Here is a 12,737-nt window from a genome sequence, read left to right on the forward strand (position 1 = left end):
AATTTCAGCTCGCGTGTCGCACTCTTATCGATTTTTTTTAGATATACGTATACCCATATCGTGTTCACGGTTACAAAAAGTGCGAAGACTATCCGATCGGAAAACATATAGATGAAAATATCCCCCCCCCCCCTCTTCGCGAAAGCTGGATCCGCTCAACATGCTCAAGAAATAACAGCTTCCACTCGCATAATTTTAGTAGCTAGGGCCTATACTCGATTTGAAACCTAAAAGTGCTTAAAAGTTTATGATTTCAGGGACCGTTTTACAATTAAGCTGACTAAATTAAGAGCGACTTATAAGAACGACTGGTGATATATAGGTAAATCGATCAGTGCTTTCATCGGGAAAAAGAAGGAAAGAAAGAAAAAGAGAATGAGGATGACAAAAGGAAGGAGACAAATCAGAGAGAGAATGGGATAGACAAGATTTTGATTAGGTAAACTGTGTGTCGGTGTAGTTAAAGAGAGTCTGAGATGTAGAAAAATAAATCACAATACGATAGTGGGAATCTCTCTGTAGGATATACCGACATGATTAGAAAGTCCCAATTTAAAGGGGAATGAAACCTTTGGAACAAATAGGCTTGTGTAGAAACAGAAAAATCAAAGAATAAGAATAAAGAAAGTTTGAGAAAAATAGGACAAATAATGAGAAAGTTATGAGCATTTGAATATTGCAATCACTAATGCTATGGAGATCCTCCAATCGGCAATGCGACAAGGATGTTTGATGTCACTGATGAACAACTTTCCCTTTGGTGGACTATAAAATACCCTCAAAATGTCTCTTTTTGCTTTTTCTTGTGATGATACCAACTCTTTATCCATGATGTATTCTTTAAAAATGATTGTGTATTACATGCCCTCCTATAGAAAGAACACATGATCTACTGATAGACGTGATAAAAGAGGCAGTTTAAGTAAAATATATACTAAAGTAATGGGGAGAGTTACAAGTGACATCACACATCTTTGTCGCATTGCCAATTTGCTATCTCCATAGCATTAGTGATCGCAATATTCAAATGCTCAAAACTTTCTCATTATTTTGTCCGATTTTTCTCAAACTTTTGTTGATCTGTTTCTTTGATTTTTCTGTTTTCACACAAGCTATCTTGTTCCAATGGTTTCATTCTCCTTTAAGGTCTAAATCTGAAGAAAAAAAAAAGCTCGCGCTTCGTGGTCGCATCATTATATTTATAGTGATAATAATTTTTGCTGAAAATTTCCCTCAGAATAGCAAAAATTTCCGCTCGCGCTTCGCGTTCGCATTAAGATACACAGAATGTTACATTGCCTATGCCGCATCTGAGTTTGTTCTTTATATAAAAACGTGTGAAAATGTTACAAGTTTTCATTTCAAAATATCATAAGTTTTCATCTAGCGCTTCTGTAACAGTGATAAGAATGTCCCGGTTTAAAGTCGAAATCTAAAAAAAAAATCAGTTCGCGCTTCGCGCTCCCATCATGTAGGCCTATTCAGCAGTGTTGTAGTGCCTTGATGCTCGGCCTTGGCCTTAAGGCGCCTTAAGGCCTATTTTTTCAAAGCCTTGGCCTTGAACATTCAAGCCTTGGCCTTGAGGATTTTGAGCCTTGAATTTTCAAGGCATTTTGTATTTTGTACTTTCATTTGTTTTATAAAAGTAATTATGTTTCAATTGTTCTGTATATCTAATGACACTAAATACTACCAGTCAGCAGCAGCAGAAGCAGTAAGTGTACTTAGCAGTGCCATCAATTGCAATTATCATCACATAATTACAGTATGTAACAAAGAGAAGTGATGAAAATTAATATTATTTATTGGTAATATGATGTAATCATGACTAATAAGGATAATGACAATATCAATAATAATGATAATAATTATGATTAGGATTATAGTCAGTGGCGTAACTACAGGGGGGCATGGGGGCACGTGCCCCCCCCCCCCCTCCCCCAATCGGCTGACTAAAAAAAAGGAGAAAAAGAGGGAGAAAGGAAGAGAAACGTAGTGGGGAAAGAAGACATTAATGTTCATTATAATGTTATAATTATGTTATGTTACATTACATAAATATAAATATAAATGAAACATAATTGACTCAGGGCATATTATGTCTTCATTGTTCCTGGTTCTTCCATTGTCTGTTTACCGAGATATATAATCCTGTTATACTAAAACCTCCCGTTTTCAAGTCAATATACACCAAACTACCAAATATATTTCCTCGCACTTCGAGTTATTCTTTTACATGTACAATAGTATGCTTCTTTTTCATGAATACTTTAAGTGATTGTCCCATTTTAAGGTCTTAATATAAAACATTTCCTGTCCGTGCTTACGTTCGCAGTAGTGGATTGGTGAAAGATGTCTGTTCTCCATCAGATCCTAGTTAAAATGTCCCTTTTTCTGTTTTCTGATCTGAATATCAAACATTTTCAGTTCGCGCTCGCATCATTTGGTTAGTGAACTACGTAAGGTCTTCTTGAATTCCTACAAACAAGCCTTAAAATGCCCCTCTTCAGGTCTGAATTTCCTAAATTTTCAGCTCGCGCTTCGCGCTCGCAAGATTTGATTAGTGAGATGGGTATGTTAATCATGATTACAAGTGCTTTATGTGCATGTTTAGATGTAATTCTAACAAAATCAGCAAGCGCTTATTGGCACTCCCATTAAATGACTATGGTGAGATGTGTATAATCTTAATAGATAAAAGATTCCTAAAATATAGTCCTTAAAATCTTCCTGTTTGGGGTCAATATTTACAAAAATTTCAGTTAAGAGAGTCAAAAGGGGCCTAAGCTTTCGATCCTAGCAGAATCTTCTTCGGAGGCAAAATGACAAAATTTCAGTTCGCGCTTTGCGCTCGCATTATTTAGCGAGACAGGTAGTATCATGATTACAAAAGATTGATTGTAATGTCCCTTTTTAGGTTTGAATATCAAAAATTTTAAGCTCGCGCTTCGCGCTCGCATTATTTGACTAGTGAGATACATGTCCGTTTATTGGCACTGTCCTTATAAAAATATCTCTATTAGGTCAGTATACCTGGCAACTGGGCGCGCTTCGCGAGCTCACTAGGCAGTTCCAAGTTTTTGCTGGTGCCCCCAATGCCGTGACCCACGGTACGCCACTGATTATAGTGATTTTATAATTCTGACAGATCTGACTGCAATTTTGACAACAATTTTCATACTTTAAAAGTAGCTTACTCTAAAGAATGATAACAAGGTTGATTTCTATTCCATTAGGTTTTCCTTGTATTATTTTCTTTGACCAACAAGAATGTTTTAAGTCTTAATGATATTCTGAAAAGATTCGGTAAACTTGAACACAAACTTCAATTTCGTCATTTCCAAATGGGCTATGGCATCAATGGCATGAGCCAAAAAAATTTTGAGGGACCAAGCATGGCATACAGAGCAAAATTTTAGGTTTCAAAATCAACAAATTTTTGGATTGTGCTTGAATAAATTATTGTTAAGGTTCGCATTCAATTTACACATAAAAAATGCTTAGAATGTCTAGTTTTTAGGTCGGAATATTACAAATTTTTGAGCTCGCGCTTTGCGCTCGCATTATTTGATTGGTGAGTTATGTATCCTAGTTATGAGTCACTAAATGCAGTCCAGAACAGCTTCCTTTTGTGATCAGTAAAAAATTTAACTTGTGTTTTGTGCTCGCGTTAATTTGTTTAGTAAGATGCACACCTTTTTTTATGATTACAAAAACAGCTCGAAATATTTCAATTTCATTTCTTATTACATCTTATTACAACATCTCGCAAGGATGCCCTTTTAACAGTGATTAGCACCATAATTGACCCAAAATCGAGTTTCACAACTTCAAAATTGATTTTTTTTTTTACAAAACCACTTGTTCGCTATGCTTTATAGCGGGAAATTAAAGCCTAGATCAAAATATCTGTCTTATCAATTAGAAATCACTTAAAAAAGCTTTGCTGAACTGCACCAAAATTCTCATTTTGACTTTGTAAGTGCATTTTTGGCTTTGACCTCCCCCCCCCAAAAAAAAATAAAAATACATTCTGCCTCCCCTGTACCAGGTAGAGGAGAAAGACATATGTTGAGAATGGGCATGCGAGGATCAGATCACCTTGGTAATAATAATTATTGCAATGTGAATCGCCTAGAACAATAATTAAATGTTTTTTATGTCTAAATCTACATGATCTATCATGAAATTATTTTCGTTTTAAATGTACAAGGGTCAAAAATTTTGCTCGCTCACACCTTGTATACATTTGGTCCTGTGTGTCATGTATGCCGCCTGAGCATTGTTGTCTAATTTTTTCCCATATATTGTACAATTGAAATTCCTTGGCCTTGATGTTTTCAGGCCTTGGCCTTGGGTTTCCATGCCTTGCATGGCCTCAGCCTTGGTTATTGAAGCCTTGGCCTTGGGTATTAAACCGGGGGGGGGGGGGCCACTTCCATTCACGAGTGGATACCATGCGCGACCATGGGGTCTCGAAAAGCACCCTAAACACGTAATTTCCATATTCTGAAAATGCACCCCTTAACAAGTATGGGCGTGTGAAACCCTACCCTTAACAAGTATTGGAAACAAAACGATACTCTTGGCAAATATTCCCTGAAATGAACCCCTAAACAAGTACAGGAATGTTTTATTGTTACGGGTCCTTCGGTCGTCGGCTTTACCTTATTTGGTTTTGTACGACCCCACCTTCTACACCTCGCGCAAATCGGACTCTAAACACGTAGTGTTGGGGCAAAAAGGACATCCTTTATAAAACATTTAATTTTGTTTTATCGACCCCGCAAATTCGACCCTCAACACGTAATTTCCCTAGCGGAATAGATACCCTTTTTTCATTATTTTTGTGTTTTTGACACCCTTATCACGTTACGTACGTAACGTGCCCTATCGTGAAAAAGACATCCTTTTTACGTGTTTTTTGGTCGCGCATGGTATCCACTCGTCAATGTAAGTGGCCCCCCCGGGGTATTAAAGACTTGGCCTTGGAGGTTTGGAGCCTTGACTACAACAACTGCTATTAAGTGAGATCACTATTCTCTCCACAATTTTCCTGAAGGGCAGTGCTTCCTTTCAGGTCGAAATCTCAAAAAAAAAATCAACTCGCGCTTTGCATTCTCATCATGTTTATTGAGATACACAACTTGTTCAAGATGCGGAATCTAAGTTTGCTTTTTATACAAAAAGTTTGGAAATGTTAAGTTTTCAAGTAAAAATATAAAGAGTTGTCAACCCACACTTCTGTAGCGACAGTGAACCACTTTCCTTCATGTTTGACAGTGCTTAAAATGTTCCCTTTCGGGTCAGTAAATAAAAAATTTCAGCTCGCGCTCGCATTAAGTCTATTTAGATACACAGCTTGTCAAATTACAGATGCACCATAAACTGAGTTTGTTTAATGTAAAATCATGTTTTAAAAAAGTTTAATTTTCAACCGAAGTCAGAGTATCCAAAATTTTCAGCTCTCGCTTCGCGCTCGATTATGATTATTGAAATACTCAGCTTGTTCAATTACAGATGCAGAAACTGAGTTTGTTTGAATGCTCCCACCATTCAGTGATACCCTTCCTTTTACGATTACAAAAATGTAAGAATGTCCGCCAAAAAATCTAAATTTGATGAGATCATGTTCATGATTGCAAAAAGTGTTTAAAATGTCAAATTTTTAGGTTAAAAAACAGTTCGCTCTCGCAACATTTGTTTAGTTTAGTGAGAAAAGTATTGTATTCATGAGTCACTGCAAACAGTTGATCAACATGTCCTTTTTCGGAAAGGTTAATTTATTAAAGTATCAGCTTACGCTCGCATGAATTGTTACATACGCGTATTATTCATCTAAAATGTGCTTAGAATGTCAAATTTTCTGGTCCGAAATAAAATTTTCAGCTCGCCCTTCGCGCTCGCATCAACTGTTTGGTTGATGAATCTACATTCTTCATTGGTTACAATCGAATTTTTAGGTCGGAGTATGATTTTGTTTCAGTTCTCACTTTGCACTTGCTCTATTTGATAAAAGTGTAAATGATTCACTGCAAACAATTAACATGTCCCTATTTCAGAACAGTTAATTAAAAGTTTCAGCTCGCGCTAGCATGAATTGCTTAGTTACAGATTTATTGTTTATACAAAAATTGCTTACTAAATGTCGGAAATCAAAATTTTCAGCTCGAGCTTCGCGGTCGCACCAATTATTGTTATTATTCTCTTCATGGTTGCAATGGAGTTTTCAGGTAGAAATATGAACTGATTTAGCTAGCGCTTCGCGCTCGCAATTTTGGCTTTGAGAGAAATCATGGATCACTGCGAACAGTCTTTAACAAGTCTTTTTGCAGCCAGTATAATTAAAAATCTTAGCTCGTGCTATACGCTATAATTTTTTTTTATTCGTGACATCATATGCGAGCAGTTTTTACATATCGTATGGGGAAAAAACAATTAAAATGTCATATTCTCAGAAAACTGAATTTTTTTTTTTGTTGTACCATCAGTATATCAATAATACACAAATGATTTCACATCCGCTCCTTAAAAGAAAGAAAAAAGTAATCACGAATCATTAACAATAAAAAAGAAATCTATGCATTTTATATTACATAACACACGTACGGGGCAGCTGCTCGTTTATGGAGACACAAATCAAAAACTTGACTTTCTTAATCTTTAATGGATTTCCTCAAATCTTCACCAATATTTTTTGTTATTTTTACAATAACATTTTCGTTAGGGTGAACTTCCCTAAATTGTATTAAAAGTTTGAATGGAGAAACTAGTTGGATCGGTGAAGTATAAATCCCTTAAAACAATCTTGGATCTTTCGGGCATTTTGCATAGTGCACTGGAAAAAAGGCAATTTCTAGATGCCTATTATTGAAGTTGTATGAAAAAGGTATAAGCTTATACACAAAATAATCATCTTGGCTTGCCTTTCCCCATAGTTGTCAAGCGCCCTCTCTTGCTAACTACATACATGTGTCCTAGAAACTGATCTGGATCACGGAAATAAAAAACTTTTCCGTGATCTGGATCTGTGCGGCGCAGCCCCGGTTGCCGGGGGGGGGAGCGGTGGTACTCACTAAATAAGGCATACGGGGATGTGCCGCTGGAATGGGTCGCTTTTTTGGAAGAAATCCCTAAACATAGGGTACGATTTTATGCTGGAAAGTCCCTAAACATAACCCCAATTTTTAGATACTGGCCTTAACCCTATCTAGGCCGGGGGGGGGGGGCTCCGAGGCCCCCCTCAACAAATCGCGCGATATTTTCGCCGTGCGAAATTTTTTGACCGCGCCGCTCGCTGACTTTTTACTTTCAAGTCTTGCGCAACTTTTGAGACCAATTTTGCGTCACCCAGGTATGTGGTTCCGAAATTACGCAACATTATGTAAGTGCATGTCAGACCGAAAATTGCTCATAAACGTGATTTCGTGTACAAAGTCAATGCAAATTGTGTTTTCAACCAAAATTCATAAATGTATGATTATTTTTAGTTTTGCTTGTCTAAATGTATTCATTTTATGCTTTTTATGATCACAGAAGAGTCCCCAACAAATTTCATTGAAAAAAACAATGAAAAACCAAAGGTCAAAAAACAAAGAAATACATAAGAAATTGCAAAAAACAATATAATACATAAGAAAACGATTTGATATCACAATTTTTTTCATGTACACTTGCTAAAGACACCACAAAGAGTTTCTATACCAAAAATTAGTACATTTGGAGCTTTATTTAGGGAGTTAGAGGAAAAAGTATGATTTCGCATACTAATTACGCATAAATTAGCATAATCACTTAATAACAATTCGCATGAAATAAATTACTATACGATCTTGTAGATTATGTCCCAGGCGACCCGCGTGCCAATTTTCGGCGCGATCGCGCGGTCGACGGCCGAGATCTTAGGGGGGGGGCCTGGGAGGCCCCCCCGGCCATAGGAACTCCCAAAATACCCCAGCCTAGATAGGGTTAAACACGAGTCCATAGCTCCTCCAATTTTGGGTGATAACCTTGTCAAATTTTAATGAATCCTTAACAAAGGGTACCTTTTTAGCCAAATTGACTCATAAATATGGGTATGGGTTTTGAACATTCAGCCGCACATCCCCCCATCATTTTTAAAAACTTCAGGCTCCTTACTTTATCAAAAGAATATACATTATCTGGACAGAACAATGTTCCCTCAGTGACCAATCATTTTGAAAATTGAGACAGTTTCATTTTCTTCACTCGTTTCATCATTCTGCTCCTTACCTCCCTTATTTTTCACTCCCTCTTTCACTCCCTGTCATCCCCTCTCTTCATTTCTCTCCCTCCTTCTCTCTTTTAAAAGTGTCATCAGACCTAAATTTCTTAAATTAAAGGGATGGTCCAGGCTGAAAATATTTATATCTTAATACATAGAGAAGAATTCACTGAGCAAAATGCCCAAAATGACAAAAATCGTATAACAAAGTTATTGTTTAGCAATATTTTGTTGAAACAGTTGTCATGAATATTCATTAGGTGGGCTGATGATGTCACATCCCCACTTTCCGTTTTCTTATGTTATTACATAATTTTTTCATTATTTCATACTTGTGGTCATTTTCAAACGTGAGTGACACGACAATCGGAGAGGTTTAAGGGCTCATATCTTCAAACTTAAAGGTTATGAATCAATCATGACTACTATATTATATACAATGTAGGACTGGCATGGGCCACTGCGATTTTGATTTGAATTCAACAATTCGTTTAGTAGATATGATTAAAAAACGGTGCGTGAGTGACACGACAAATTTTGGACATGGGTTTCTGACCACTAAGACATATGGTTGGATTCGTGCCCAAGTAGTTGTCATGGAGTACTGTGAGTACCAGTAAATCTACATAAATAGTGTACCTATCTAACACATATAGTCAAAATCAGTCAAACCTTCTCTATGGAAAATGGTACCTTCCTATATACCGTGAGTGACACGACATCCAAAACGTGAGTGACACGACAAGTGCAAAAATACAACATTTATCTCAACATTGAAAGTATTTTTTGCATGATCTAGAAGAGTAAAATACCATTAACCAAAAAACAAGCTTAATTACATAATAACTGCTTTCTTTAAAGTTCATAATATGTCATCCTGATTTTTATTCTTGGTTTATGGTCATATTTGCCCATCAACTAACATTCCCTATACCATACGACATTGTCACACTAGGGCTTCTACCACTCTCCTCTTTAGAGGAGGAGGGGACACTTGAAGGAGGTGTTATGAGGTCTTGGCATTGACATCAACTCAAACATTCTTTTTGTGGCCTGATATCATTCAAAACTTTAACTCTTTCTGAAAGTTTACAGGTTCATACAATTCAGCATCCACAACGGACGGAATAATTTTTCCTTGTAAGAAAGGTATTCTCAATAGTCACATCATCTGGCATGGTCTGGTAGCCAATGATGTCATGTATGACTCCTTTTTCTTGAAATATTGGATTACAATATTATCCTCCTTTAATATTTTAGGCATTGTCCAAATAGGACATGGCAGTTTCAATGTTTTTTTGGTACCAAACCCCAATCACGTTGCTGCACACTTCAGATGGACTATCAGCAAATCCTTGAGAAACTTGGGAATTCATCTCAACAAGCATAGGTTTTCTCCTGAACACTGCTTGTATGTGGACCCTCCCAAGGCAGTACATGTACTGTAGGCACTGTACCAAAATTCAGAGCTATGCTTTTAGCTGGAATCTTGTAAGCACCTTTTCATTGCTAATTATTTGATCATATACCATACCACGGGAATCCAGGGAAAGCCACAAGGTGAAAGACGCAGTCAGTACCTGATTCTTGCAGTCTGCTACTATTACATAACAACTACAAGTTATTAGCCTTTCCTTTTCTAAGCCCTTGGATGTCACACTAAAATCCAATTCAGCATCCGAACCAGGCTCCCTTTATACCTCAATAGCTTTTTCCCCTCGAGGTCCAGCTCTGTTCTTACCAGGGTACCCCCCCCCCAAAAAAAAATTGATCTACGGGTACATGGCAACCCATCCAAAGTTGCTCAAATTGGTTGGGACTTGTTGGGACCTACATGAACATGCATCATTTTGTTGTAATGAATATGTGTAAATGCAAACCTGCTCTGAACACACATTGGCCCGCTTACGGTAATTTGCTGTTCAGACCCTACATGTAGTTAATCACTAGCGGTATGAATGGTGGCCGAACAAATAATGATTTTGAACTTGGCATGTACATGTAGCTGCTTCAAGCAATATCCAAAATGTTCTATCAAATCTCAGTACATTCTCACCTGAAATGTTTATGTTTTCTTGCAAATTTGTTTATTTCATGTCCTGGAATACCAGCTTTATGGCAAATGAAAAGGTTGATTTAATCAATCAGAAGGAAAAGAAAAATATTTTCTTTTCCGAATTTGAAAAAATGTTTGGTGTTCATGGTGATCTCTTATATCTCATGTACACTACTTTACCACTAAATTTCTTCAAATTTAAAAAAAGGATCCCTGACTTTTCTAAAGCTCTATGAGTATAACAAAGAAATAACATTGCTCAAAAGAAAGGTGAACTTTCTGTTCATTTCTGTAAATGGAGACAGAGAATGTTCGAGTAATACCTACATGTAGGTATGACTTGAAACGTCACCATCACCAACCCTTTATGCATTGTAAATATGTCCTTTGCTAAAGTATAGTGGTTTTTCTCTTGATACATTCATAATTTTGTGTTGATTGATTATGTTGTTATATTCTTAATCACAGTACATTCACCATAATATGAATTAGGATCCGAGTCTTCACACCAATGGAAAATTGTCAGGATTTTTAAACCAAGGCAACCACGGAGAGGAGAGAAAATAGATGAACTCAAATGTCAAATTCAATATTTCCATAAAAAAGAGTAAAATTAGGAAGATGGAGGAAATTATTAGCCTAAAATAGGCCTAAATGATGTCAGGAACAACATTTTGACTGTATCCCTGGTAAAGCGCTTCAAAAATTACTGGATGTCCTTTTTTATACACAATATAATACCGTGAGTGACACAACATTTCGTGAGTGACACGACATTGTGAGTGACACGACACAACTTTAACAGTTAATTTTAGCTTTACCTTAACACATTGGACCAAGTAACTTTATATACAATAAGGTACAGATAAACTGTATTTGCTCCAGTACTGGGATAAATTGATTATCAGAATACACAGCTCTAGAAAACTTTATGCATTTAAAACGTGAGTGACACGACAACCAGTTTTGAAAACTTCGAAACAAATTTTTTTTCAGAAAAACACTTCACAGAATTTTTTTTTTGCTATTTAGGAGTTAGATACAATACACAGCTTGTATCTTGCCAACAAATGTGCTTCTAATACAAATTTTATATTGTGATAGGCAATATGTGAATTTTAATGCAAAAATCAACATTTTGTAACATTTAATTTCCCTTGCATAAAATTCACTGTATCTCAAGACATAATTGATACTTTTATGTAAATGAAATGGAAAAATATACTTTAAGATGTCTAGTTTAAAAAAACATTGATGCCTAATGATTTCTACCAAGTTTTAATTTTCACCCTCATGTCCACTTTTGTTTGAAAATGACCTAGTGTGAATAATGTCTCCCTTATAATGAAAGAAGTTGCAGCAATAAATATCTAATGCAATAAATCAGTTGTCAATCCAAATTTTCTAGTTCTGGGAGGAAAAAATTTGAATAAACCTAATTTCATATAATAAAATACATAAGAACAAGTGGGGATGTGACATCATCAGCCCACCTTATGAATATTCATGAAGACTGTTTTCACAAAATATTGCTTAACTTTACAATTTAATAATGTTATTTGTTATCCGATTATGATGAAATTTTGGCATTTTGCTCAGTGAATTCTACTCTATTTATAAGCTATAAATACTTTCAGCCCGGACCATCCCTTTAATGCTGTTTTCATACCAATCATACACTATCATTATAACAATAAAGCATTCAAATTCATTTAACACCTTACAAATAATGTGAAAAAGAATGGATTTTAGATATTCATCATCTGAAAATTATCATACAGAATTCATATCATAGACAAAAATAATCAACATATGAATTCTTTACAGAAATCTTTATAGAAATATGCTCACAATAAAAGTGTATAAAATAGTGAATAGATTTTAATCATTATATCTAACATTCGCTTGAAGCAGATTCTCATACAGGTTATGTATAGGGCAAGTGAGGGAGATTTTCTTCAAACAAATTTGAGTCTATTTACCATAAAATTTAACAACTGGACATGTCAGACTGAAAAAAAGAAATTTCTGGAAATATCACTGGTAAATAGTCATTGCTCATGAAACAGTAAAAGTCCCATTTCAACATAGTCAACACCAGGGGCCGCGGAAGTGGGGGGTGGGGGCTGGAGGGGCTTCAGCCACCCCCACTTTTTTTCCCAAACCTGTACAAAAACATAAAAATGACCATAAGATTGTGATTTCTTGCATGGTCAGCCCCCCCCCCACTTTGAAAACTGTTCCGCGGACTCTGAACACTATATGATCCATCGGAAGTAGATGGTAAATTATACTGGCACTGAATCAAGGGAATTTTTTTTTTTCAAAGACCACTAGTATACAAATAATGAATGTTTATGAGTGCAATGGACTTAATACTTCATGAGGTGAAAGATGAAACAATCCATTCAACAAGGCATAGCCGAGTTGAATGGA

This window comes from Lytechinus variegatus, chromosome 10 (assembly GCF_018143015.1).
Source record: "Lytechinus variegatus isolate NC3 chromosome 10, Lvar_3.0, whole genome shotgun sequence".
In the NCBI taxonomy this organism is placed as follows: domain Eukaryota; kingdom Metazoa; phylum Echinodermata; class Echinoidea; order Temnopleuroida; family Toxopneustidae; genus Lytechinus; species Lytechinus variegatus.